Source organism: Cyprinus carpio, chromosome B20 (genome assembly GCF_018340385.1).
Source record: "Cyprinus carpio isolate SPL01 chromosome B20, ASM1834038v1, whole genome shotgun sequence".
In the NCBI taxonomy this organism is placed as follows: Eukaryota; Metazoa; Chordata; class Actinopteri; order Cypriniformes; family Cyprinidae; genus Cyprinus; species Cyprinus carpio.
In genome coordinates, this window is record NC_056616.1 from 4,643,329 (window position 1) to 4,670,761 (window position 27,433).

The following is a 27,433-nucleotide window of genomic DNA, read 5'->3' on the forward strand; positions in this document are numbered from 1 at the left end:
CAGAAGAAAGGATCTAGCTCTCCCCGTCGGGGAATCGAACCCCGGTCTTCCGCGTGACAGGCGGAGATACTGTCCACTATACTAACGAGGAGTTGCGCATCTAGAAGTTCTCCCCAGCCAACGCAACTGCTACGACATCACTAAACAAAGCATGGCTTTTTCTTATGCTGACCCAGCCCTTACACCATAAAAAAAACCGGATGGACCCATCATCAGCTAAATTCGCTTAACTTTTCGAACGGTACACTCTTTTTTTTTTTTTTCTTTTTTTTTTTTTTTTTCTCTCCTACTTTTCAGATGGAGGCATGGGAAAGAAATTGCATTGCCTTGATTGGGTTTGTGGTTATTGGGCGACCGAAGGGACTTTTGTGACATTTACTCCTCCCGTTTGGAGTGAGGAGGGGACGAAATGCATGTGGGCAGGTGTTGGCGCCCTTGATGACCCTTGGAGAGCGTAGTGGCTTACCACAGGCAGCGCACAAGCCCAAGGGGGTGGAGACACAGCTCGAGTTTCTCTTCATTGTCGCATAAATCTTTCGCCTTTTACTAAAGATTTCCGTGGAGGGGAACTTTTGCGAGTGATCTGTATTTTTGGGGGCTCTGCTCACAGCAGAGCTACACCACAATGTCAAGAGCAGAATGAATTTGGCCGTCTGCAAACGCGCCGTGGAAGGATTTGCGTCTGGTCAATGTCTGTATTTGCAGTCTTTGACTCTCCTGCGTCACCACTTCGTACATATTTAGCCAGCATGGGAAGACAGCGCTCTCTTGTACTTGATGGGATCCAAACTCTGAACTTCTCTCTTTAATGATGAGCCCAAACAAAGATCTCATCAGCTCCTCTAGCCCTATCGGTGACTCATGCGCTTCGAGACTTTTTACTGACCGCACAAACCGACTTTTTCTGCCTACGTTGGTGGTATAGTGGTGAGCATAGATGCCTTCCAAGCAGTTGACCCAGGTTCGATTCCCGGCCAACGCATTTCCTTTGGCTCAGGCTGATGTTGAAGCAGAACTCCTTCTGAGACTTCTGGCTGCATCAAAAACTTTTGGATGGGTCGTTCGGCAGAAGAAAGGATCTAGCTCTCCCCGTCGGGGAATCGAACCCCGGTCTTCCGCGTGACAGGCGGAGATACTGTCCACTATACTAACGAGGAGTTGCGCATCTAGAAGTTCTCCCCAGCCAACGCAACTGCTACGACATCACTAAACAAAGCATGGCTTTTTCTTATGCTGACCCAGCCCTTACACCATAAAAAACCGGATGGACCCATCATCAGCTAAATTCGCTTAACTTTTCGAACGGTACACTCTTTTTTTTTGTTTTGTTTTTTTTTCTCCTACTTTTCAGATGGAGGCATGGGAAAGAAATTGCATTGCCTTGATTGGGTTTGTGGTTATTGGGCGACCGAAGGGACTTTTGTGACATTTACTCCTCCCGTTTGGAGTTGGAGTGAGGAGGGGACGAAATGCATGTGGGCAGGTGTTGGCGCCCTTGATGACCCTTGGCGAGCGTAGTGGCTTACCACAGGCAGCGCACAAGCCCAAGGGGGTGGAGACACAGCTCGAGTTTCTCTTCATTGTCGCATAAATCTTTCGCCTTTTACTAAAGATTTCCTTGGAGGGGAACTTTTGCGAGTGATCTGTATTTTTGGGGGCTCTGCTCACAGCAGAGCTACACCACAATGTCAAGAGCAGAATGAATTTGGCCGTCTGCAAACGCGCCGTGGAAGGATTTGCGTCTGGTCAATGTCTGTATTTGCAGTCTTTGACTCTCCTGCGTCACCACTTCGTACATATTTAGCCAGCATGGGAAGACAGCGCTCTCTTGTACTTGATGGGATCCAAACTCTGAACTTCTCTCTTTAATGATGAGCCCAAACAAAGATCTCATCAGCTCCTCTAGCCCTATCGGTGACTCATGCGCTTCGAGACTTTTTACTGACCGCACAAACCGACTTTTTCTGCCTGCGTTGGTGGTATAGTGGTGAGCATAGCTGCCTTCCAAGCAGTTGACCCGGGTTCGATTCCCGGCCAACGCATTTCCTTTGGCTCAGGCTGATGTTGAAGCAGAACTCCTTCTGTGACTTCTGGCTGCATCAAAAACTTTTGGATGGGTCGTTCGGCAGAAGAAAGGATCTAGCTCTCCCCCGCGTCGGGGAATCGAACCCCGGTCTTCCGCGTGACAGGCGGAGATACTGTCCACTATACTAACGAGGAGTTGCGCATCTAGAAGTTCTCCCCAGCCAACGCAACTGCTACGACATCACTAAACAAAGCATGGCTTTTTCTTATGCTGACCCAGCCCTTACACCATAAAAAACCGGATGGACCCATCATCAGCTAAATTCGCTTAACTTTTCGAACGGTACACTCTTTTTTTTTTTTTTTTTTTTTTTTTTTTCTACTTTTCAGATGGAGGCATGGGAAAGAAATTGCATTGCCTTGATTGGGTTTGTGGTTATTGGGCGACCGAAGGGACTTTTGTGACATTTACTCCTCCCGTTTGGAGTGAGGAGGGGACGAAATGCATGTGGGCAGGTGTTGGCGCCCTTGATGACCCTTGGCGAGCGTAGTGGCTTACCACAGGCAGCGCACAAGCCCAAGGGGGTGGAGACACAGCTCGAGTTTCTCTTCATTGTCGCATAAATCTTTCGCCTATTACTAAAGATTTCCGTGGAGGGGAACTTTTGCGAGTGATCTGTATTTTTGGGGGCTCTGCTCACAGCAGAGCTACACCACAATGTCAAGAGCAGAATGAATTTGGCCGTCTGCAAACGCGCCGTGGAAGGATTTGCGTCTGGTCAATGTCTGTATTTGCAGTCTTTGACTCTCCTGCGTCACCACTTCGTACATATTTAGCCAGCATGGGAAGACAGCGCTCTCTTGTACTTGATGGGATCCAAACTCTGAACTTCTCTATTTAATGATGAGCCCAAACAAAGATCTCATCAGCTCCCTCTAGCCCTATCGGTGACTCATGCGCTTCGAGACTTTTTACTGACCGCACAAACCGACTTTTTCTGCCTGCGTTGGTGGTATAGTGGTGAGCATAGCTGCCTTCCAAGCAGTTGACCCGGGTTCGATTCCCGGCCAACGCATTTCCTTTGGCTCAGGCTGATGTTGAAGCAGAACTCCTTCTGTGACTTCTGGCTGCATCAAAAACTTTTGGATGGGTCGTTCGGCAGAAGAAAGGATCTAGCTCTCCCCGTCGGGGAATCGAACCCCGGTCTTCCGCGTGACAGGCGGAGATACTGTCCACTATACTAACGAGGAGTTGCGCATCTAGAAGTTCTCCCCAGCCATACCCAACGAGTGAAGTAATCAACAAATACTAAAAGGTATTCATTCTGGTTAGTGCTAACGGGGCAACGGTCCCATGATGTCTACACCCATGATCTGACTTGGTCGTGTGCTGTTAATCTTCTGCATTTTCCCAGCAGGTTTCCGTTGGTCAGCTTTTAGGGTTTGGCATTTTATGCATCTTTTTACAAACTGTTTTATATTTGACCACATCCCAGGCCAGAAAGCAACTTCCTGAATTCTCTTGTAAGTTTTAAAGATTCCTGCATGTCCACTTGTGGGGTCACAGTGATAGTGTTCCAGTATAGATGGCACAAGATCTTTGGGGATAAAAGATACGGTAGTGCGAATGATTTTCGGACACTGTTTTTAGATATAGCTTATCTTCAATTACTTCATATTTTTCCTGCTGACCTCCCTTGTCCTCAGCCAGAGTTTGAAATATCTGCACAATCTCTGGGTCACTGTGCTGTTTCTCCCCAAATTAGTTCATCTGTAATTGGAAGAGTATTCACATCCTTTTGATCTGAATACAAATGACAGCTTGTATGGGGTATGAGCCGTGAAAGTGCATCCGGAGCTGCATTCAGTTTCCCTTTCCGATATTCGACAATGAAATCATACTTCTGCAACTGCAGTGCCCATCGAATGAGACGACTGGTGGTTTTTTGGAGAATTCATCACCCACTGCACAAGCAGAGTGATCTGTAACAACAGTGAACATCCCTATGTTCAAGATAGTGTTTGCCATTTCTCTAATGCCCATATATACGGCTAAACCATTCTTTTTCTGTTGCAGAATAATTTGACTCTGTGGGATTAAGAGTTCGACTGGCATAAGCAATTACTTCCTCCATACCTTGTCCTCTCTTTTGGGTTAACACTGCACCCAGTCCTGTCTCACTGGCGTCCGTATAGACAATGAAGGGATGCTCAAAATTGGGATGTCCGAGGATGGGTGGAGTCATCAGGCATGTTTTTAAGTCTTCAAAAGCCTGTTGGCATTGTGGGGTCCACTGAAAAACTCGGCCCTTTTTCTTCAAGGAATTAAGGGGTTCAGCAATTCTGGAAAAGTTTGCAACAAACCGGTGGTACCACCCGGCTAGTCCAAGAAACCGTTGCACTTCCTTCAGATTTCTTGGAACAGGATAGTTTCGAATAGCTTCCACCTTACTTGGGTCAGCGGTAATGCCTTGGATATTGATTACATGACCTAGGAATGTCACTTCAGGCAAGCAGAACTTACTTTTTCGAAGATTGATGGTTAAGCCAGCCTCTTGTAATTTTTGGAAAACAGCTTGGAGGTCAAGGAAATGCTGAGCAACAGATGGAGAATAGACAATAATATCGTCGATGTACACAAAGCAAAATACTTCCACGTAGCTCTCCTAAGACAGTCTCCATAAGACGTTGAAAAGTGGCTGGGGCATTTTTTAAGTCCAAAGGGCATCACATTGAAGTGAAATAGCCCAGCAGGAGTAGTAAAGGCAGTCTTTGCTTTACTGGAAGCATCCATAGTAACTTGCCAGTACCCACTGTTAAGGTCTAGGGTGGAGAAGATAGCAGATCCTGAAAGTGATTCCAAATTTCGGTGAGGTTTGGCAGTGGGTATGCGTCGCTGTCAGTTATAGCATTTATCTTACGATAGTCAACGCAGAATCTAAGTTGTCCATTTTTTTTCGGCACCAGGACCACCGGTGAAGACCATCCTGATTGTGAAGGTTCCACAATGCCAGTCTCCAACATTTCCTGAAGCTGCTGATTCACGATGGCTTGTTTGGAAGGTGACATTCGATAAGGCCGTTGCTTTATAGGTATTTGATGATGGGTGTAGATTTGATGTTGAAGTACATTAGTCCGTCCCCAAGCGAAGGGTGCACACTTGAGGATTTGTTTCCAGGAGATTATTTAACCGTAGCTTTTGATCAGGTGGTAAGTGAGCTGCATCCACTGCTTGGTAGATGAGTGTTGCGTCATCCTCACTGTCACCATCTTTCAAGGCAAAGGGTAATGTTAAGGGTTGTGGAACAGAACTTAACAGGGAAATACTTAGTGTGGAACGGTCAGTGATGTTTCCAACTTGCAGACATTGGAACCTCATCGGTGGTGGCACGCTGGCATGACCAGGCTGGAAGAAGTAATCCACGTCTGGATCAGAGTTAAAGGAATACTTCCCCTGAGACACATTTATATGCATTCCACTAAAGAAGATAAAGTCTAAGCCCAAAACAATAGAATAAGCAAGAGCTTGGGTTGTCAGCACAGCGACAGGTAAAGGGCAAATTTGGTCATGCAATTTAAGAGAAACATTCAACCATCCCAGAGGCACTTCTGTCTTTCCATTGGCCAAATATAATGGTCCAAGAGTCCAAGGACTAAGGCTTTGTTCTGAGGGATCTAGGTCTTTCCCTAAGCTTTCATGAATTAGGGTATAACTCGCTCCCGTGTCAACAATGGCTTTACCGGTCTAGGTACCAATACTGACTGGCACAATTAATTCTTGTGGTATAACAGCAAATGTTGGTCCATGTGTGGAATTGACTTTCTCATGTAAAGCATTTGCAGTAGCCACAGAGTTGTTAGTGGGTCTACCTTTGGATTTGAAAGGAAAGGTTGGTTGCATGTTAATAGCATGGTTGGGTTGATGGTGGAGTAGACTGTGAGGATAAGGTAAACTGTGGGCAATTACCAGGAGAATGATGGCCTTTACACCTCCAGCATTGAACTTGTGGTTTCTCTGGAAGTCTGTTCACGTTGGGACCTTTAAGCCCAGTTTGACTGTGCTTTGAGCTCAAACGGTAGTCATACTGCAACTGTTGTAGATGATCCTTCTCAAGTTGTTGTCCAAGTCGTACCAATTCTTCCACAGTGGACACACGACCACGCAGCTGGCTGGCCAAGTAAGGCTTTATGTTTTTCAGAATCATTTTGACTAAGTCTGACTCTGTTGAGGTAGGCTTCCACCTTTTGCAAAGTGCTCTATAGGTAAAGGCAAAGTCTCTTACAGATTCTCTCTCACCTTGAGTTCTGATTCTGACACGGTCAGCAAGTTCATCCTCATAGTCTTCAGAAAGAAAAGCAGTAAGGAATGAAGACTCAAACTCACACCAGGTAGTTATCGTAGTTCTGGCAACTTCCCACCAATCACGAGCGGTGCCATGTAGAACTGTTCTAAAGGTAGCTAAAATTTCAGGATCAGATAGAGGATGTAATGCAAGAAAATCCTTACATTTAGTTAAATACAACAGAGGATCAGAGTCATCTGACGGTCTTCCAAAAGTAGGAAAGGTTAACTTGAGATGGTCACTCTTGACAGCAACAGCATTCACAGGAGGTGATACACCAATGGATGGAGGAGATGATTCAGTTTCAGTTTCCTTCTGTGGGTCCATAGGTGTTTTGTGTTCGATACTCACTGTTAGCTCATTCATTTTATCACTAAGGCGGTCAAGTTGGAAAGTCCAATGCGAGAAATCTCTAACAAATTCATTGTTACTTTTTTGAAAGTTTTGTTGGACAGCCTTAATATCTGAGAAATCTTTAACAAGTTCATTGTGGCTTTTTTGAAAGTTTTTCTGGACAGCTCTGATGTCCTCTTGAACCTCTTGTTGAAGTTGCTCTACCATGAAACGAATATTAGATACCAGTGATTTTTCAACTTTTTGGATTTCATCTGTTATTAACAACTTCATTGTCTTTACAATTTGATCAGTCTCTGTTTCAGTCTGTTGTTTGTTTTTTGACAAAATCTTTGAAATTTGTTGTGTGTGGTTGTCCACTTTATCAGCAAGACTTACCAATTGGCTTTCAAGTTGCGAAGAACTCTGCTTCTGTTCACTAATAAGTGCACTTACAGCGGTCTCTTGTTTCTCTATGAGGTCAAACAATTTGTCCCAGTTACCCTGGACCTGGGAAGTAAGATGTCCAATCTCCCTTGCAGGTGTAGGAAACGTTCTGGGCAAATCATACTGGGCCCCTGAAGACACTTGAGAACCATCCCCTGTGGGAGAGGGAGTACACAGTTGCATCGGGTCCTGGTTTCCATGGTTTCCATTCCATACAAGAGATTGCACAGGTGTAGTAGGGGAAAGGTTTGAAGGAGCAAACTGCACATGGGTCCTTGATTGTAATGCAGTGGATGGAGTGGGAGTATAGGGATAATTAGACACCCGAGTTTGCAGGGCAGGTGTCCAGACTGGAGTGGCAACATCTGGAACATCTGGAATATCAATGTCCACCAGGGTTGACAATGGGTGCAAAGCATCGGCCATTATGTACAGTGTGAATGAAGGAGAGGGTATTTGTAGGCTATATGTTGTCAGCAGATGAAGTGCAAAACAAATAATTATTTACCTAACAATAATACCAATCAAATAGATACTTGATCACTTATAAATCAAAACTGAGATTACCCCTCTTTGGTCACTGATTACAAGCTTAACACCACAAATTTTGAAATTGGAATAGGTTTCTACAACAATTCACATTACCTGGTAACCACAAGTTTAAGTTTACATCAATTTAGTTAATTAGCTCTATACTTAAACAATTAAATGCAAATAAAATAATGAAACAATGTACAAAGAATAAATCTTCAAGGTTTCCAGCACAAAGTGACAAAGTTCAAAATCTTTACCCTGTAACGGGCCTTACACTTTAGTTCAATTCATTTTATAAAGCAAACAAAAAAGCATTTTCCAAAAATAAGAATCATCATATATGCTGCTTCAAGTACTTCAAGATTCATTTCACAAGTTTAAATCTTTGAGTTAAATTTTTAAGTTCAAGTCCCTGTTCGGGCGCCATTTTCTGTGACGTAGTGATTCTAGCTATGACTTTTAACTCAAATCACACTTCACAGAACATTACAAAACAAAAATAACCGCACTTTTTTTTCCCTGTTTCTTTTTAATTTAACTCAAAATGGGGCTTATTTCTTTTTACAATATCCCTTGCTTTTCAAAGCACGTTAAAGTACACAGCCAATAAACAACCAAAAATAAACCATCTCATGAATTAATTCACCACATAGGACAGCATCAAGGGATCATACAACTTTCAAATGAGAAAGAATAATACACAGGTCTACGAGTCATCAAAAGATATCAAGCCCAATAAATATAAATATTCCAACACAGGTAAATAATCCAAAACAGTACTTCGGTGCATCCAATCTCAAAGTCCATAATTAAAGCAACCCAACATAACTTATCAACTCATATAACATTAATTCATAACACAGCAACATATGGTTCTCTCAACAGTTTTGATGACTCTTTTGAATGTTTGTATTCTTAAATGGAGGGTTCAAAGGAAAAATAATTGATGTTTGTGTGTGTGTGTGTGTGTGTGTGTGTGTTAGATGTCCGTTAGACCCATCTTTTCCGAGAGTCAATGATGAATAAATAGCTTCATGGAGATCATAGATAACTGAACTGTTCAAGGCCTACCTGGAGTCCAACGCACAGTCAGGGGATTTTGCGGTCCAGCCAAGACAATATGACCTCACTCAAAGTGCAGCATTCCAATCCCGCGTAGTTCAAACACAGCTGATAAACGAATGGCATACCAAGCATCTAACCACTCGTCCACCGTGCAGCCAGCGAAACTCCTGTAACACTGTAGTCTTCAATCTTGTGGTTCCATTGTCAGCGGCTTTACTTCACAGCGCTTACTGTCTGATGATTCAGATTTCATATGGCCCAGACACCACGAGGAAAGGAGCAGCTTGCAGGAATTGTAGATTCCAGGCACTCCTCCGCAGCGCAGCAAACAAAAGCTTTAAGACAGTCGTTTCCAGTTGCGTTGTTTCAGGTTTTGCACATTTTAAATGTCTACGATCTCCAAGCACTTCATAATTATTACTCTCAGTTCAGCAAACAAAAAACTCAGAGGCCACAACTCCCTCTCACGTGCACCCACACACCTGTCTTTAAATTGATTTGATTTCTCCATTTCCTCCAGCCTACTGACTCCTCCCACTTGATGCATTGCATTTTGGGCTTTGTAGTTTGTTTCCCGTCACAACGTAAATGTTTTATTAAGATCGTTGCACATTTTGTACATCCTACAAATGAACAATTATTACAAGATTGATTTTATCTTTGTTCACAAAGTTCGTTTATTATATGCTAATCGAACTTAAAGTGTTTCTAGATGAAAAACGAACACGAACTCACTATATGGTATTTGTGGCCGAGGCGGGATTCGAACCTCTAATTGTGTGTATTTTACTCGTCCCGCCTCCCTGGAATTTCCTTCGTTCCTATTGGCTAGTCAGCGCTCTACACCTTTCCGTGACTGGCTGCTTCATGGAGATCATAGATAACTGAACTGTTCAAGGCCTACCTGGAGTCCAACGCACAGTCAGGGGATTTTGCGGTCCAGCCAAGACAATATGACCTCACTCAAAGTGCAGCATTCCAATCCCGCGTAGTTCAAAACACAGCTGATAAACGAATGGCATACCAAGCATCTAACCACTCGTCCACCGTGCAGCCAGCGAAACTCCTGTAACACTGTAGTCTTCAATCTTGTGGTTCCATTGTCAGCGGCTTTACTTCACAGCGCTTACTGTCTGATGATTCAGATTTCATATGGCCCAGACACCACGAGGAAAGGAGCAGCTTGCAGGAATTGTAGATTCCAGGCACTCCTCCGCAGCGCAGCAAACAAAGCTTTAAGACAGTCGTTTCCAGTTGCGTTGTTTTTTCAGGTTTTGCACATTTTAAATGTCTACGATCTCCAAGCACTTCATAATTATTACTCTCAGTTCAGCAAACAAAAAACTCAGAGGCCACAACTCCCTCTCACGTGCACCCACACACCTGTCTTTAAATTGATTTGATTTCTCCATTTCCTCCAGCCTACTGACTCCTCCCACTTGATGCATTGCATTTTGGGCTTTGTAGTTTGTTTCCCGTCACAACGTAAATGTTTATTAAGATCATTGCACATTTTGTACATCCTACAAAAGAACAATTATTACAAGACTTATTTTATCTTTGTTCACAAAGTTTGTTTATTATATGTTAATCGTACTTAAAGTGTATCTAGATGAAAAACTAATACAAATTTATTTTATGGTATTTCTGGCTGAGGTGGGATTCGAACCTCTAATTGTGTGTATTTTACTCATCCCGCCTCCCTGGAATTTCCTTCGTTCCTATTGGCTAGTCAGCGCTCTACACCTTTCCGTGACTGGCTGCCGCGTGTGAGGCAAACGTGACAATCACTACACTACGGAAACCTATTGACTGAAAACAGACTGAAATCTTTAGGTACATGTTCGGTTAAAAATGCATAAAATGTGACGCTTTCTAAAGGCCCACACTTTTCTTCAAAAGGGTATAGTTGTTTCTGCTCGGTTTCAAACTGAAGACCTTTCACGTGTTTGGCAAATGTGATGACCACTACACTACAGAAACTTCGCAGAACTGCTTTAGTACTCTTTCGGGGGAAAATTGATAATCTTCCCAAAAGCAAATTGACAATCTGTACAAATCCCACACACAACAGGAAGGTTGAGTCCTCACAGTGATAGCAGGGTGTCGTAGGACGTGGACAGGGAAGTCTGAAATTATTTTATTTATTATATAAGATTTATGTGTATTGTTGTGCTCAGGCATTGGTGATTACCAAATTTTATGTTGATTGCCTGTGCTGGCTATTACACATAAGGCATGTGATTTAGGCTTGGGGTTTCTAATTAAGTGTGATTTGCATGAGATTTTATACTATTTATTGTTTGCTGTGAATTTGGAATGAGTACTCTGGTTCTCTTTTAAATGTGTGTTCACGGTTTAATGAAGTTAATGATATGACCAGTGTATGTAATCAGGATATTCAAGTGAGACAATGTCAAACGGCTGCTATTGTTGTTAATAAAAAGTGTATTCTTTTGTAATTCCTGCTCTTGAGTGTGTTTTTTGAGTGCTCCTCCCGGACCAGACCGGGTTAGAATTTACAGAGCCCCGCACATGGCATGCAGGAAAAAATGGTAGGCTGAATTGTGCACATGATTTACTAATTCATTCCCTCAATGTACTAAAACATGCACATGATTACTATTGCATTCCCTCGATTTACTATTTCGTTCACTCAGTTTATAAATTTTGCGTACGATTTACTAATTCGTTCCCTCGATTTGCTAAATCGTGCACATGATTTATAAATCAAGAGAACGAAATAGTAAACTGTGTGTATGAATTAGCAAATCGTGCGCACGTTTTATTTATTTTTTCTTGCATGTCATGTGCGGGGCTCCATAAGAATTAAAGGTGGTGGCAGAATAGGTGTTAATCCTCATTAAGGAAGCTCACCAGTGCCCCTAGTGGCGGCAGAATTGATTACAATATGCATGAAATTTCCTTTACTAAGGCTGGACTCTTATTTTTAAGTGAAAGTGAAAGTGACATGACATACAGCCAAGTATGGTGATCCATACTCGGAATTCGTGCTCTGCTTTTAACCCATCCAAAGTGCCCACATACAGCAGTGAACACACACCCGGATCAGTGGGCAGCCATTTATGCTGCGGCGCCCGGGGAGCAGTTGAGGGTTCGGTGCCTTGCTCAAGGGCACCTCAGTCATGGTATTGAAGGTGGAAAAAGCGCTGTACATTCACTCCCCCCACCTACAATTCCTGCCGGCCCGAGACTCGAACTTGCAACCCTTGGATTGCAAGTCCAACACTCTAACCACCCCCATATCATTTTGACATGATTTCTAGTCTACAGAGCTATATGGGTAATGAAAGCATGCACTTCTTCAGATTTAAAGTTTGTCAGTTTATTAAGCATCCCCCGAAAAGGCATGAGATCTGTATCTATTTGTTTACTCTTAGTTGTAATAAGTGTTTTGTGTAATTCGCTGTATGTTAATGATAATGCAACTGAGAGAGAGAGTTTAATGTGCACTTATCATGCTGTGTTTTGTTTAGCTCTTATGGTAATTTTTTTTGGAGTGAAAAAGGATATAATAATGTGCAATAAACAAAACATCAGTAAAGTTTTGGTCATCATTCAGTTGAGGTCCACTACACTTATGAAAAGTTATTAAGTCAAGAATAGTGTGCGATCCTTTGTCTTTTGTTGTTTGATTAGCATTAAAGTGCAGACAGCAGCACTAGGATTATGCAACAGACATTATACAGCTCAGTGCCTTCACGCAGTTAATTAATAAACCATCATTTTTTTTCTTATACTGCCCTTTTTCCTTATATAGACGATATGCCATTGGTTGTAAATTGAGGAAAATTTTGGCGCATCCCTAGTCCTAACCATCCCCCTTGTTATGGCACCCCTGCTTCTTATTAGCATGAAAATGGTTAATTTCCCCATTGATGGGTTTTATGTAAATTTTTAGTTTAATAAAGACACATATTTTAGAATTTATTTTGTAATTGTAGCATTTGGACCAGTCAGACACACAAATATTTGTTATATTTAACAAATAATATCTAACACCCCCTCATCTAACCAAAGGGTCTATGGATCCTTCCCCCAAAATGCACTAACACCTCAAAAAAAGGCAGAACAGGCCTCTGGTTCCATAGCAACCAAAGGCAAACTAACTGATAACACTAGTTTTATGGCTCAATGGAATGCGGGCAAAGCAACTCTTAACTCAAGTCTCTCTAAAACAGACACATAATGCCCATAAAAAGGGACTCTTCTCTAATAAGTTAATAAGAAAACCTCTCTTTGAATAAACACACATGTCCTTCAGGTCATTGTGTATATTATTGCTGTTGTCTGTTGAATTTGACTGTTTTATGCATGCCTGTGATGGAACCACTCGTTCATGTAATCTTGCCTATGTGTAATCTTGCCATGTTGAGCATCTATGAATTCAAGTCAAGTCAATTTTTCCACATGTACAGTACAAACATACAGAAAATTGAAATTGCATTATTCTCAGACCCTTGGTGCATACAGATAACACTAACAGTAGAACATTAAATACAGATAATAAAATAAAAAGTACAACTATACAAATATACAAATATACAATATACAATATACAAATATACTCTACCTTGATGGCGCCGCAGATGGCTGCTTCAGTGCTTGGCTCTCCAGTATTTGTACTGTTTTTGTTCGTTTTTCCTGTTTTTTGTTTGTCAAACACGATCCGTTTCACCAGGGATGAACTGCTGAACATCCGGCAGAACACACCACAAAATCTTTTACCGGATTTCAATTATTCGGACGCTTTACTGAACGTTGTTGTCGGTGGAGCAGCGGCGCTGATCAAACGCTTCAAAAAGCGCAAACGGAGAAAGCGAGCTGGCGCGCTCGTTAGACTCAGGAAGCGCGGATTTCGAACGCTGTTGCCTAGCATCCATCTGGCAAATCTCCGCTCTCTACCCAACAAAACGGACGAACTCTTTCTGCTTTCCCGGACAAATAAGGATTTATCACACTCTGCTGCTCTGTGTTTCATGGAAACCTGGTTCAATGACGGCATACCGGATAGCGCGCTCCATCTGCCGGGCTTTCAGCTGTTCAGAGCGGACTGCGACGCAGAATCAACGGGGAAATCGCGCGGCGGCGGGACATGCTTTTATATCAATGAACGGTGGTCCACAGATGTAACCGTGTTAAAGAAGATGTGCTGCTCAGATCTAGAAGTGCTTTTTGTCAACTGCAAGCCGTTCTATTCGCCGCGGGAGTTTCAATCGTTCATTCTGGTGAGCGTTTACATCCCTCCGCAAGCGCACGTAAGCCTGGCTTCACAGAAACTCGCTGATCAGATCACAGAGGCAGAACAACAACACCCGGACTCTGTTTTAATCATTCTTGGGGACTTTAATAAAGCCAATCTCTCCCGTGAACTGCCAAAATACAGACAGCATGTCACATGTCCCACCAGAGACAGTAATATATTGGATCACTGTTACACCACAATAAAGGATGCATATCACTCTGTTCCGCTTTAGGACTCTCTGATCACTGTTTGGTTCATCTTTTACCAACCTACAGGCAAAAACCTAAATCTGCTAAACCTGTAGTAAAGACTGTAAAGAGATGGTCCAACAAAACAGAGCAGGATTTACAAGCTTGTTTTGACCTCACTGATTGGAGTGTTTTTGAAGCTGCTACCACCGATCTGGACGAACTCACAGAGACCGTACCATCCTATATTAGTTTTTGTGAGGATATATGTATTCCTACTACACAGCAAAATACCCAGTGTTAATTTAACACTCTGAGTGTGGACTCATATAAACACTGAAGTAATGTTAAAAGTAACACTGAAGCAGTGTTGAAGTTAATGAGATAATTAGGTGATTAATTGAGTGATGATTGACCATTATTGAAGAAACCTGATGTTAACAAGCAGAATCACCAAAGAATACAATCACAATTTGCTTGTCACCATTATAGTGGTCAGTGTTTGCTTTAGTTGGGATCTTGACCCTTGACTTTTTAACATTAAATTTTGTTTGGCTGATATAACTGAGTTATAACAGACAGATAAGCGAGTGAAAGTCATCAGGTGGTGATGATTATGTTTTAACGTAATCATTATTTGACCTGAATCACTGAGTTCATTCAGAGACTTTTCTCTGAGTTATGTATCCTTGATTGAATATAACAACTTTCATTCCACAGTGAAAGAGTCTGTGTTTACTATACATTTTGTAAGGGTCCCTTGCAAACTGTTCTGATTTTAAAACGATCGTTGTTTTAGGCACACACAGACATCAAGAATCAGTGTATGAATCTCAACAACGGTGACAAACAGCATATTCAGATAAACAGATCAACTCTGAACATCACAAAACTACATACTAAAAAGTCAAATAAAAACGGCAAAAATTATGGGTTTTTATTGGTTATAACTTGCTTTTTTGATGGTCACCATTGTTGTGATGCTCACGCTGATTCTTGATGTCTGTGTGTCTAAATAAAGAACTCTTTATTTATGTAGAAGTAACTTTTAAAAACATCTATCTGATTAGGACAAAAATGAAAGATGTTGTATTTTTTTTCACCTAGTTTATGTAATCAATAAAAAAAACCCAACTTAGGTATTCAGGTCACTACATGACAATTAGTCCAAATCATAATAAATACCACATGATCACATTTCCTCTGGTTTATCTGTCTGTTATAACTCAGTTATCACAGCCACACAAAACCTAAAGTTAAATACTTAAGGGTCAAGATCCCAACTAAAGCAAATACTGACCACTATAATGGTGACACACAAATTGTGATTGTATTCTTTGGTTGATTCTGCTTGTTAACATCAGGTTTCTTCAATAATGGTCAATCATCACTCAATTAATCACCTAATTATCTCATTAACTTCAACACTGCTTCAGTGTTACTTTTAACACTACTTCGGTGTTTATATGAGTCCACACTCAGAGTGTTAAATTAACACTGGAGATTTTGCTGTGTGTGCACTTCAATAACTATCTGGTTTGGTTCAGCTACAAAATCAGACATCAGAAGACTACAGAGAACGGTTCGGACTGCTGAAAGAATTATTGGTGCTCCCCTGCCCACCCTTCAAGAACTGTGTACATCCAGATTGAGGAAAAGGGCTCAGAAAATCACTCTGGATCCCTCTCATCCAAGTTACCCCCTTTTTGAACTTTTGCCATCTGGCCGGCGCTTCAAAGCCGCAAATCAGGCAGGCACAAGAACAGTTTCTTACCCCAGGCAATCTACCTCATGAACAGTTAAATGTTCACCACTTATGCAAAAATGTGCAATATTCTTATATTTATTTGTTACCCCTCCATCCAAGTACATCTCTGCATCTTGCTCTATTCCAATCCATTGTCATCTATAGCACAACTGTTCATACAATTTATTTATTTGCAATTTGTTTTTTGTTTTTTTGTTGCTGTTGTCTCTGTGTACTGGAAGCTTATGTCACAAATTCCATATGCGTAAGCATACTTGGCAATAAAGCTCTTTCTGATTCTGATTCTTCTACAAATAGGTCATGTAAAAAGAAAGATGAGTAAAGCAGCACACGGCACATGGCAGATAGAGAGCAAACCAGTGAAGTAAACAGTGCAGATATAATGATTGTAGTGCAAAAGAGCATATTCAGTCTGATTAAAGTGTCAAAAATCTCAGCGAGCAGTTCTTTATTTAAACTGACAGAAGAGGTAGTTGAATGAGGTCAATTAACCGCTGTATGAGGTAGTGAGCAGACCAATGCTGTACCAAGTGTCTGGTGCATGTCCCAGTTTGTTAATGGGAGCTGAGGTTCAGAGTTCAGTGGTGCATGGGGAATAAAAAGAGGGGGGGGGGGGGTGAGTTCAGCTTCCTGACAGCCTGACGAATGAACCTGTTTTTCAGTCTGCTGTTCCTGGCCTAGAAATTCCCAAGTCTCCCCCCTGAATAAGCTGTGTGACGGGTGAGTAATATCACCTGTAATGCAGAGAGCTTTACGGGTGAGACGAGTTCCATAAATGTCCTGGAGGGAGGGGTGGGAGCCACCAACAATCTTCTCAGCTGCTCTCACTATGCTTGAAGAGTCTTCCCGCAGGACTCATTGCAGGCGCCATACCACACAGTGATGGCAATCTGCAGTTCTGTTAGATCCGGTGGATAAGGATGGAAAGAAAATGAGTATGTGAGCTAGAAACTCTTCAGCAAACCTTAAGCCTGTGCCAGGCCTTCGGCCTTGACTTTCCATTCATCAAGATCCTCTGACTCGAAATGGTTCTTTCTCATCACCTAACTTCAGCCAATCTACTGGAGCCCCAAAGTGCAACACTCTCTTTCAAACAGGCGAGACGTGCAAGTATCAAACTTAGTCTTATTAATTGATACATTATGTATCATTTGCACCTTTTACAAAGGTATGTTTAAACAAAGAAACTGATGTTTCCTTCAGGCCATAGATCTGCTGAATATCAAATTGTACCATAGCCTCATGTCTTTATTTCACTTCTCTTTACGTGCTTAAACTTTTATCCCTCTTCATATGCCAACTGTGTGTGTGTGTGTGTGTGTGTGTGTGTGTGTCTGTATGTTAGACTAGTTTAAGTGTTTATGTAGTTAATAATGTCTTACTTGTATCACACTTGAAGCTGTTCATTATTTGCTCATAACTGGAGTCCCTAATCATGCAGATTTTTGCTACATGCTCTGAGTCATATTGTACAATAAGAAAGTTATTTTCCTTAACCAGGAAATTAACGTTTTTAGAATTGACAGTCAGTTAACACTGAAATGTCAAGAAAATACTTTCAGTGGATATTCTAAATATTTATAATTAATTATAACTAGTTATGGTTAATTATTAATATGCCCCATTTGAGCTGATTTGCTACATAATGAAATTATAATTTTTGAAATGATGACGATAAAATATCCCTACAGAGATATCACAGTCAAAACCTTTGGAAATATATAATTTATAGCTGCACAGCAAAATCTCCAGTGTTAATTTAACACTCTGAGTGTGGACTCATATAAACACCGAAGTAGTGTTAAAAGTAACACTGAAGCAGTGTTGAAGTTAATGAGATAATTAGGTGTTTGATTGAGTGATGATTGACCATTATTGAAGAAACCTGATGTTAACAAGCAGAATCACCAAAGAAGAAAATCACAATTTGTGTGTCACCATTATAGTGGTCAGTATTTGCTTTAGTTGGGATCTTGACCCTTAAGTATTTAACTTTAGGTTTTGTGTGGCTGTGATAACTGAGTTATAGCAGACAGATAAACCAGAGGAAATGTGATCATGTGGTATTTATTATGATTTGGACTAATTGTCATGTAGTGACCTGAGTTGGGTTTTCTTTATTGATTACATAAACTAGATGAAAAAAACAATATCTTTAATTTTTTTCCTAATCAGATAGATGTTTTTTAAAGTTACTTCTACATAAATAAAGAGTTCTTTATTTAGACACACAGACATCAAGAATCAGCGTGAGCATCACAACAATGGTGACCATCAAAAAAGCATGTTATAACCAATAAAAACCCATAATTTTTGCCGTTTTTATTTGACTTTTTAGTATGTAGGTTTGTGATGTTCAGAGTTGATCTGTTTATCTGAATATGCTGTTTGTCACCGTTGTTGAGATTCATACACTGATTCTTGATGTCTGTGTGTGCCTAAAACAAAAATCAGAACAGTTTGCAAGGGACCCTTACAAAATGTATAGTAAACGCAGACTCTTTCACTGTGGAATGAAAGTTGTTATATTCAATCAAGGATACATAACTCAGAGAAAAGTCTCTGAATGAATTCAGTGATTCAGGTCAAATAATGATTATGTTAAAACATAATCATCACCAATTATATGAGTCCACACTCCGAGTGTTAAATTGACACTGGGGATTTTGCTGTTTGCACATAATCACAGTTGGTCAAACCAACAGACATCAAGCTGTGTCATCAGCAAGTTGTTTCCCATCACGCCTGAAGTCAGTGCAGTCATCAAGGGTGTCCGGTCTCCCCTTTTTTGTTTTTGTTAGCAATACAAATAATGATCCTTCACGTTAAAAGGGAGATTTTAGGAATTACTGCATTAGGGAGAACATTTAAGTTGTGTCAGTTTGCTGATGATACTGCCTTATTTTTGAAAGACTGGCATGCAATCATTAAAGCAGTGAACTGCATAAAATAGTTTTCAGAAGTATCAGGGCTAAGAATGAATATGAATAAATCAATTCTGTTTCCTTTTACAAAAATTTTGTTTAACTAATTTCCATAGTAACTATTCCAATTAAACCAAGTTACATATCTGGGAGTCGTTATATGTAAAGATGAATATTTGTGTAATGATTGAAATTTCAACCCAATTATTACTAAAACTAGTAAGAGGTTTACTATGGTTGCAAAGGGATTTGTCAATTCAGGGGTGGGTACTCCTGTCAAACGCAGAAGGAATATCTAGATCAGTCTATGTCTTTATCATTGGATATTCCCCCTAAAGGTATCAAACAACTGGATAAAATGCTTATTGAGTTTATCTGGAAAAACAAGCCACATTATCTGATAAAATACATTTTATGCTATTTTTAAACATAACAGTGATATATTTTTGTTCAAGTACAATTATTCAATTGAAAAAATACAGTTTAAGCTTGCAAAATTCCACAAATAAGCTCTTATGGCATGGGCTCTGGTCTATAAACATAATTTCTCCCCAAGGAGGTATATTTGGAACAACAAAGACATCCTATACAAAAATAAATCTTTATTTTTTTATAACTGGTTTGAAAACAATATTATATAAGTTAGCCAGCTCTTAAACAATGGTGAAGTTTTATTAACATATAAACAATTTTTTATCAGTTTGAAAGACCTAAGGAATTTGCACCTGTGACGGATGCAATCCCTCAAAAAAGTTTTGATCCTTCTCAGAAATACACCACAGGAAAATTATCTGAATATTGTAGAGATCAAGAGTAAAATATTTATTGGTAATACAAATATTATACAAAATATAATCTAAAATAATTATATCAGGAATATACTTAATAATATTGTTTATCCTCCAGCTCATTTTTTGTGATCTTCTGAATTTGTAGATGTGATCTGGCGTAAAGCTAAGTGAGCAGTGGACAAATTCTATATTAATAACAAAGTAAAAGAGGTTTCTTTTAAAATAATGCACAGAATATATTCAGTAAAACATGTACTTGAACACTTTAAATTAGATATTGATTACTCTTGTGATTTCTGTAAAGGTAAAATGGAAACTATATTTCATGTATTTTTTTCATTCAATTTAGGATTATATGGAGCTTTTTATAAAGAAGAAATGTAACATTTCTCTGCAGTTAAGTGGTTTTGATGTAATAATGCATGCAAATGATCATGGATTTGAGAAAGATAATGGATATTTCATATAATTGTTCATTTTAATTGGAAAGTTTCATATTCATAAAATGAAGTGGTCTGGCTCCAAACCAAATTTTACAATTTTATAAATGATTTCAAGCTTTATTATAATGTCTTGTGTAATTGCACAAGTAAAAATGCTATTACAACTTATAATGTTGTAAGCAGGTATGCTAATGTATAAAGTGAGGCCCTTTTTTAATGTTTTATTTATTTATTTATTACTTTTACTGTCCTCTGGCACTGTTTAATTTATTAATGTTTATCGTTTTTTGTTTTACATTTGAATATTTCTCATTGTACTGTTCTGATGTAAGTCATCAACAACAACAACAATATTAATAATAACAATAAAGAAGTCAGGCCAGTCAGAGGAAAGAAAGTGCGTCCCTCTACAAGGCGGTTCTGCACAGATTTGCTCATCTCAAACGAGCCTTCTCTCTCTCACCTGACTAAAAGGCACGATGGTGATACAGTGTCAGTTCCTGATAACGCAACGTAATGCTCTCCAGACAGCAAAACGCCTGCAAGATGCTCCTTAATGTTTTGTTCTCTTCAAAATGTTTTCGTGACTATTCCCAAACACTGTGACAGTGCATTGTCTGTGTGGAACAGATTATTGTTGTCATATGGATAAGCCATTTAAAACGATCGAACACTGCAATATTCCATAAAAATAAGAATGTCAATTTTGAATTCATGGTGACTTTAAGCTTTCTTGCAACAAGCGGTTTTCTGCTCTGAAAGTACACGTAACATTACTGATAGTGATGGCAATAGTCAACCCAATCTGGCAACCCTGGGAAGCACTTTGTGTGTTTTCCCACATGTGGGAGTCACATGAAATCGGACACTTTCCTCAACGCGAAAGACGCTAGACGATGGATTGAGGCAAGAATATATTTGCTCTGTACACAGAACACAGAGAAAAACGTTGCGCAGATCTAATGTCCTTAGAGCGCGGCAGTAAAAACGAAGCCTGAAGTTTAACTCGCGGACATTTGCGCGGCTCTCCTCCAGTGAGCATCAGCTTGAGCGAGAACCTGCGGCTTCATCCCACTGCACTCCGGTAATGACACAAACGGCTTGTTTCTTCTGGTGATGTGATGTAGCTCAGAGTTGACAGATCGAATGTTTTATGTACGTTCTGTAGATGTCTTCGTATTCTATCCTCAGTATTGTGGAATTGTCTTTCTGCTTCGTGACCCAAAAGCGGCTGCGATAAAAAACAGGTTCTGTATTTTCTGTTAGTGCACGTCTTATGTGTAGTAAGTAATAGATAAACTGTGCAATTCTGCAGAAATGTTTGCATTTGTCTGCTACTGGAATGTCACCACTTTTGGTCTCTTGCCTAGATTTAATGAACTCAGATGGTATATAGAGGGAATGTATAAGGGATTTGTTATATGTATTATATTATTTTTATTGCACCAATGTTAGTCGTTTGAGATACAACTATGGTGTGCAGAGAGGTCACCCTTTTTTCTTAATACATAATAGTACAGTAAGTTGCACATAAATGCATACATATACATGTAGAAAAACCCAAAAAACTTTGGTTTAACTTGGATTGTAATTGCAGATTTTAGCAATGTAATGCAGTGCCATGAATGTAGAATGCAATGTTTTCTGCTATGCAATGTATGGGATGAGCAAAACATAGGCCAGTCTAAATAACCCCAGTTCACCAATATTGATCGCCCAGAATCTTCCTTTCCCATGACATGGCTAAGTGGGGTCATTTATCATCATTACTGATGAACCTGTCCTCCCTTAGAAGTCACTGTGATTATGATGACTATTGTTATTTTACTTTAGTTGGGAACGGAATGCTGCAACAGAGATATGCAACTTCTCATGTAAGATGCAGTCAAGTGAAAAAAGACAAATATTAGAGACAGATGTGGGAACAGAGAGAAAAGGAGGTTTGCAGAGCAGTGAGGTTGGCTCTCTTTTTTTCATGGTCTCCATTATCCAGTAGATTTACAGTAATCTGAGTTGCATAGCAGCCACATGAGCTCACAGTGCTGTCCACACTCTGCGCCAAACTGTCAGTGTGCACTTGTGTAATCAGAGAGACCAGATAGAGTGCTTTTTAATGACATTTTCAAACTGGCCTCTGTTTGTTTTGTAAGAAGTAGACAGTGGTTACAATGGCCATTCAAGCAGAAGTGGATTTGTCAAACTTTTCTTTTGTTTGAGCTTTCTTCTCATAGAAACAATGCGCCAGCATTGCAGTGATGGAGAATAGACCTGTTTTAAATTATATTATAATGTTGCAACATGTACTATATAAATTAAGATTGTGATAATGTTTAATCAACAGTATGTTCTTTTGTGTATATTTCCTTTAAGGATCATTGAAGACATGCTCATTTTGATGCTCAAAACCAGGGATAGGCAACGTCGGTCCTGGAGTGCCGATGTCCTGCAGAGTTGCATCTTGAAAAACACCCTCACCTGCCTATTGCCCTAGGCTGCGTTCCAAACTTCCCTAAGCACTTCCCCTCGGGGGAATCCCTGCTGCCATTTTGAAGTGCGTTCCACTTCGTGAAGTGGACTAGGGAAGTTTATATGGACAAACCCTCGACCCCTCGATTTTGACCGAGGGAGCGAGTCTGCTTCATATGCACACTTCAGGCCACTCCATAGACCACAATGCAACACGATTATGACGTCATTGCACATTGTGTTTCATTTATCCCCACCCCAAACAAGTCTATAATATATAAATGATTTTGGTTTTTACTTCTATAACAGCCCAGGCATACCTATATACATATAGAATACTGCACCAAACAAATTTGTAAGAGGAAAATGTAGACAATAAACCAGCTCTGTAACAGATTCTAAGTGATCAAGGGCTTAGGACGTTCCAGTTCAGCCCAATGCAAGGGTTCCACCAGAAGTGGGCACTCATGCAACGTAATCAATGACGTACATCCGAGTGAACGAGATAAAGGGAAGTTTGCAGAGGGAAGAGTGAAGGGCATAATTTTTTTCTTTTTTTTATAACTTCCCAATGTGCTATTAATGTTGTGTATGTCTTTGTCTTGTATGTGGTGTTATCATGCTGCAGAACAAATTGCCCCTATGGGGGACAATAAAGTTTTTACAATTACAATAAGAAAACAGACTGGAACGCATGCAGTCCTAGTAATTCTGAAGACCCTAATTAGCTTGTTCAGGTGTGTTTGATTAGGGTTGGAGTTAAACTCACTCCAGGAACGACGTTGCCTATCCCTGCTCTAAACAAATGCTAAATATAAAACTAGGTATAGCTTTTAATTAAAAATGCATTTAATGACTCAACTACACAATCTTTAATGATTAATGCAAATATTTTTCATGAGGATTTGCAGTTTAGGATAATATATTATGCTTGTCATGTGAGATAACTTTCCACACCTAAAATAAAAACAGAAATTTAAAAGAATTAATAAAGTAAAATAAGTAATATTCTTTTAGCATGTGTCCTTACCCCAAGTTACTTACAAATGAAGGACACTATGAGCAATTAGTAGTGAATATTGGACAGGTATTATTTATATATATATATATATATATATATATATATAATATATATATATATATATCTATAATATATACATATACATATATATATATATATATATATATATATAGCTACATATACATATATATTATATATACATACATATATATATTATATATACATATATATATATATATATATACATATATACATATATATATACATATATACATATATATATCTATATATATATATATATATATATATATATATATATATATATATATATATATATATATATATATATATATATATATATATTTTTTTTTTTTTTTTTTTTCTTTTTTTTTTGCTTCTTCTTCTTTTTTTTTTGTGTGTATGTGTAATATCACATTTGTTTAATTTTTGTTAGCTGCCTGTTTGATTTTTTTTTATCACGTTGGATAATGTCATGTGGGTTCATGTCTGTTATTAGTTTAAATGTCATTAATTATCATATGTCACACATGTCGTCTAACTTTGCAGTGTTATGACAATTTTATGCATATATTTAGTATTTTTATACAACAAACGCAGTGAATAATAGTAGTTGTATAATTCTGTTTTTCATCATCACAGAAGAACGCAAATAATAGGTCTGCTTGTTCTTCAATGATTAATCAATGTTTAATGACAATTTAGAAAATAATGATCAATTACTAATATCCATATTTAATAATATTGGTTACTGATTTTTCAATTTTGGGTGATCAGATGGGTTTGTAAAGAATACGATTATTGGTCTATCATACAGCCTTATAAACCTAATACCTTTTAAAACACTAGAGTAAAGATGTATTTGTAGTTTGATGCTAATTACAAAAGGTTTTACACATTTAAAAATAAATAGTATTATTGTTAAGAGTCATCTGAATGGTTTACACTCATATGAGATGGATACTGTACTCATAATTGTTTAATATAAAAAGTTTTAATGACCCCTTCAGTGTATTACCTTATTTTATATTTCACTGTGCTAAAATGCTGTGTTAAACATCCAAGAGAATCCTTGCACTCATTGGTTGCTGCCTCTGTAGATAAACTAGTAGTGCAAATGAATAAATAAAGAAATAGCGTAAAAAACAATAGTCATTTACAGATTTTGAAATTAACTTATCCAGTTAAATACATGTACTGTCTTGATGGCCACAGTTTCAGAATTGCAGAGGGAATACTATTTAAAAGGTTTCTGTTTTAGGTATGATACAGTATGTTCATCAACTTTTTAATCATATTTATTAAATCTTATGCAGACTTGCGCTACACCGCAAACAGGTCTGGTTTATGATGTTTAAATATTCAGCCCTGGGTTAGTAATTAGGAATGTGTTCATCCTGCTGTGCTTCTTACACTGTGGTAATTATTATCATCATTATTATTTACATGTCTTTAATTATCATTGTATAGTATATACACAGCAAAATCCCCAGTGTTAATTTAACACTCTGAGTGTGGACTCATATAAACACCAAAGTAGTGTTAAAAGTAACACTGAAGCAGTGTTGAAGTTAATGAGATAATTAGGAGATTAATTGAGTGATGATTGACCATTATTGAAGAAACCTGATGTTAACAAGCAGAATCACCAAAGAATACAATCACAATTTGTGTGTCACCATTATAGTGGTCAGTATTTGCTTTAGTTGGGATCTTGACCCTTAAGTATTTAACTTTAGGTTTTGTGTGGCTGTGATAACTGAGTTATAACAGACAAACAAAACAGAGGAAATGTGATCATGTGGTATTTATTATGATGTAGTGTACCAAAATGTACATGTAGTGTAGTGACCTGAATACCTGAGTTGGGTTTTCTTTATTGATTACATAAACTAGGTGAAAAAAAAATACAATATCTTTCGTTTTTGTCCTAATCAGATAGATGTTTTTAAAAGTTACTTCTACATAAATAAAGAGTTTTTTATTTAGACACACAGACATCAAGAATCAGCGTGAGCATCACAACAATGGTGACCATCAAAAAAGCATGTTATAACCAATAAAAACCCATAATTTTTGCCGTTTTTATGTGAGTTTTTAGTATGTAGTTTTGTGATGTTCAGAGTTGATCTGTTTATCTGAATATGCTGTTTGTCACCGTTGTTGAGATTCATACACTGATTCTTGATGTCTGTGTGTGCCTAAAACATCAAACGTTTTAAAATCAGAACAGTTTGCAAGGGACCTTTACAAAATGTATAGTAAACACAGACTCTCTCACTGTGGAATGAAAGTTGTTATATTCAATCAAGGTTACATAACTCAGAGAAAAGTCTATGAATGAATTCAGTGACTCAGGTTGAATAATGATTACATTAAAACATAATCATCACCACCTGATGACTTTCACTCGCTTATCTGTCTGTTATAACTCAGTTATATCAGCCAAACAAAATTTAATGTTAAAAAGTCAAGGGTCAAGATCCCAACTAAAGCAAAAACTGACCACTATAATGGTGACACACAAATTGTGATTGTATTCTTTGGTGATTCTGCTTGTTAACATCAGGTGTCTTCAATAATGGTCAATCATCACTCAATTAATCACCTAATTATCTTATTAACTTTAACACTGCTTCAGTGTTACTTTTAACACTACTTCGGTGTTTATATGAGTCCACACTCAGAGTGTTAAATTAACACTGGGGATTTTGCTGTGTATACTTTTAACAGGGGATGTGGATCAAATTTAAACCAAATTTAGATGCTTCTTTATGTGTGATTTTGCACTTATACTGCCAGTGAGAAGTTTGGATGCACCTTCTTATTTAGAGGATTAAAAAAAAAAAAAATCAAACTGTGAAAAAACAATAATAAAACTAAAAACAAAAAAACAACAAAAAAAAAAACAACAAAAAAAACAAAAAAAACAACAAAAAAAAAAAAAAAAAAAAACAAAAGTATAATGGCCTAGTTTTATATTTTACATTTAATCATTTACATTTAATCATTTAGCAGACGCTTTTATCCAAAGCGACTTACAAATGAGAACAGTAGAAACAATCAGATCAACGAGAACAACAACGGTATACAAGTGCTATGACAAGTCTCAGTTAGTGTAGTACAGAACACGTAGCCAGGGTTTTTTTTTTTTTTTTTTTTTTTTTTTTTTTTTTTTTTGGGAATATGATAGAAAAGAAAAAAGGTAAGTACTAGTATTAGTTGGTTAAGTGTAGGCGAAAAAAAAAGATAAGTCTTTAGATGTTTTTTGAAAATGAGTAAAGACTCAGCTGTTCGAATTGAGATCGGGAGGTCATTCCACCAGCTGGGAGCAGTCCAGGAAAAAGTCCGTGAGAGTGATTTTGAACCTCTTTGGGATGGCAACACAAGGGGCGTCGTTCACTTGCAGAGCGCAAACTTCTGGAGGGTGCCATAAGATTGAACTAGTGAGTTTAGGTAAGTTGGCGCCGTGCCAGTGGTCGTTTTGTAGGCAAGCATCAGTACCTTGAATTTGATGCGAGCGGCTACTGGTAGCCAGTGTAACCTGATGAGGAGAGGAGTAACATGGGCTGTTTTTGGCTCATTGAAGACAAACCCTCGCTGCTGCATTCTGGATCAGTTGTAGAGGCTTGATAGTACATGCAGGAAGGCCCGCCAGGAGAGCATTGCAATAGTCCAGTCTGGAGAGAACAAGAGCTTGGACAAGAAGTTGGGTGGATTGCTCTGACAGGAAGGGTCTAATCTTCCTAATGTTGAATAAGGCAAATCTACAGGAGCGGGTCGTTGTAGCAATATGGTCTG

The 27,433-nt window shown here is 38.9% G+C and overlaps 2 protein-coding genes and 8 non-coding genes across 15 annotated transcripts in view; 6 read left to right on the forward strand and 4 right to left on the reverse strand.

Annotated features, from left to right (window-relative positions):
* The window catches only part of LOC109113276 (AT-rich interactive domain-containing protein 1B-like), an 849,861-nt gene that overhangs the window by 296,615 nt on the left and 525,813 nt on the right, over positions 1–27,433 (reverse strand). The gene's annotated exons all lie outside the window — the stretch shown is intronic.
* trnad-guc lies at positions 20–91 on the reverse strand. Its single transcript has one exon. It is a non-coding gene; the product is annotated as a tRNA-Asp (tRNA).
* On the forward strand, positions 503–617 carry LOC122141159. The gene has a single exon (XR_006157585.1). It is a non-coding gene; the product is annotated as a U5 spliceosomal RNA (small nuclear RNA).
* trnad-guc lies at positions 1,086–1,157 on the reverse strand. Its single transcript has one exon. It is a non-coding gene; the product is annotated as a tRNA-Asp (tRNA).
* On the forward strand, positions 1,563–1,677 carry LOC122141162. Its single transcript, XR_006157588.1, has one exon. It is a non-coding gene; the product is annotated as a U5 spliceosomal RNA (small nuclear RNA).
* On the forward strand, positions 1,971–2,042 carry trnag-ucc. The gene has a single exon. It is a non-coding gene; the product is annotated as a tRNA-Gly (tRNA).
* Positions 2,621–2,735, forward strand: LOC122141163. Its single transcript, XR_006157589.1, has one exon. It is a non-coding gene; the product is annotated as a U5 spliceosomal RNA (small nuclear RNA).
* trnag-ucc lies at positions 3,030–3,101 on the forward strand. Its single transcript has one exon. It is a non-coding gene; the product is annotated as a tRNA-Gly (tRNA).
* On the reverse strand, positions 3,205–3,276 carry trnad-guc. Its single transcript has one exon. It is a non-coding gene; the product is annotated as a tRNA-Asp (tRNA).
* The window catches only part of scara5 (scavenger receptor class A, member 5 (putative)), a gene marked incomplete at its 3' end in the record, with an annotated part of 71,808 nt that continues 65,336 nt past the window's right edge, over positions 20,962–27,433 (forward strand). Inside the window, 1 exon segment of one of the 2 annotated variants that reach the window (XM_042746451.1) lies at positions 20,962–21,211. 2 annotated transcript variants of the gene reach the window in all.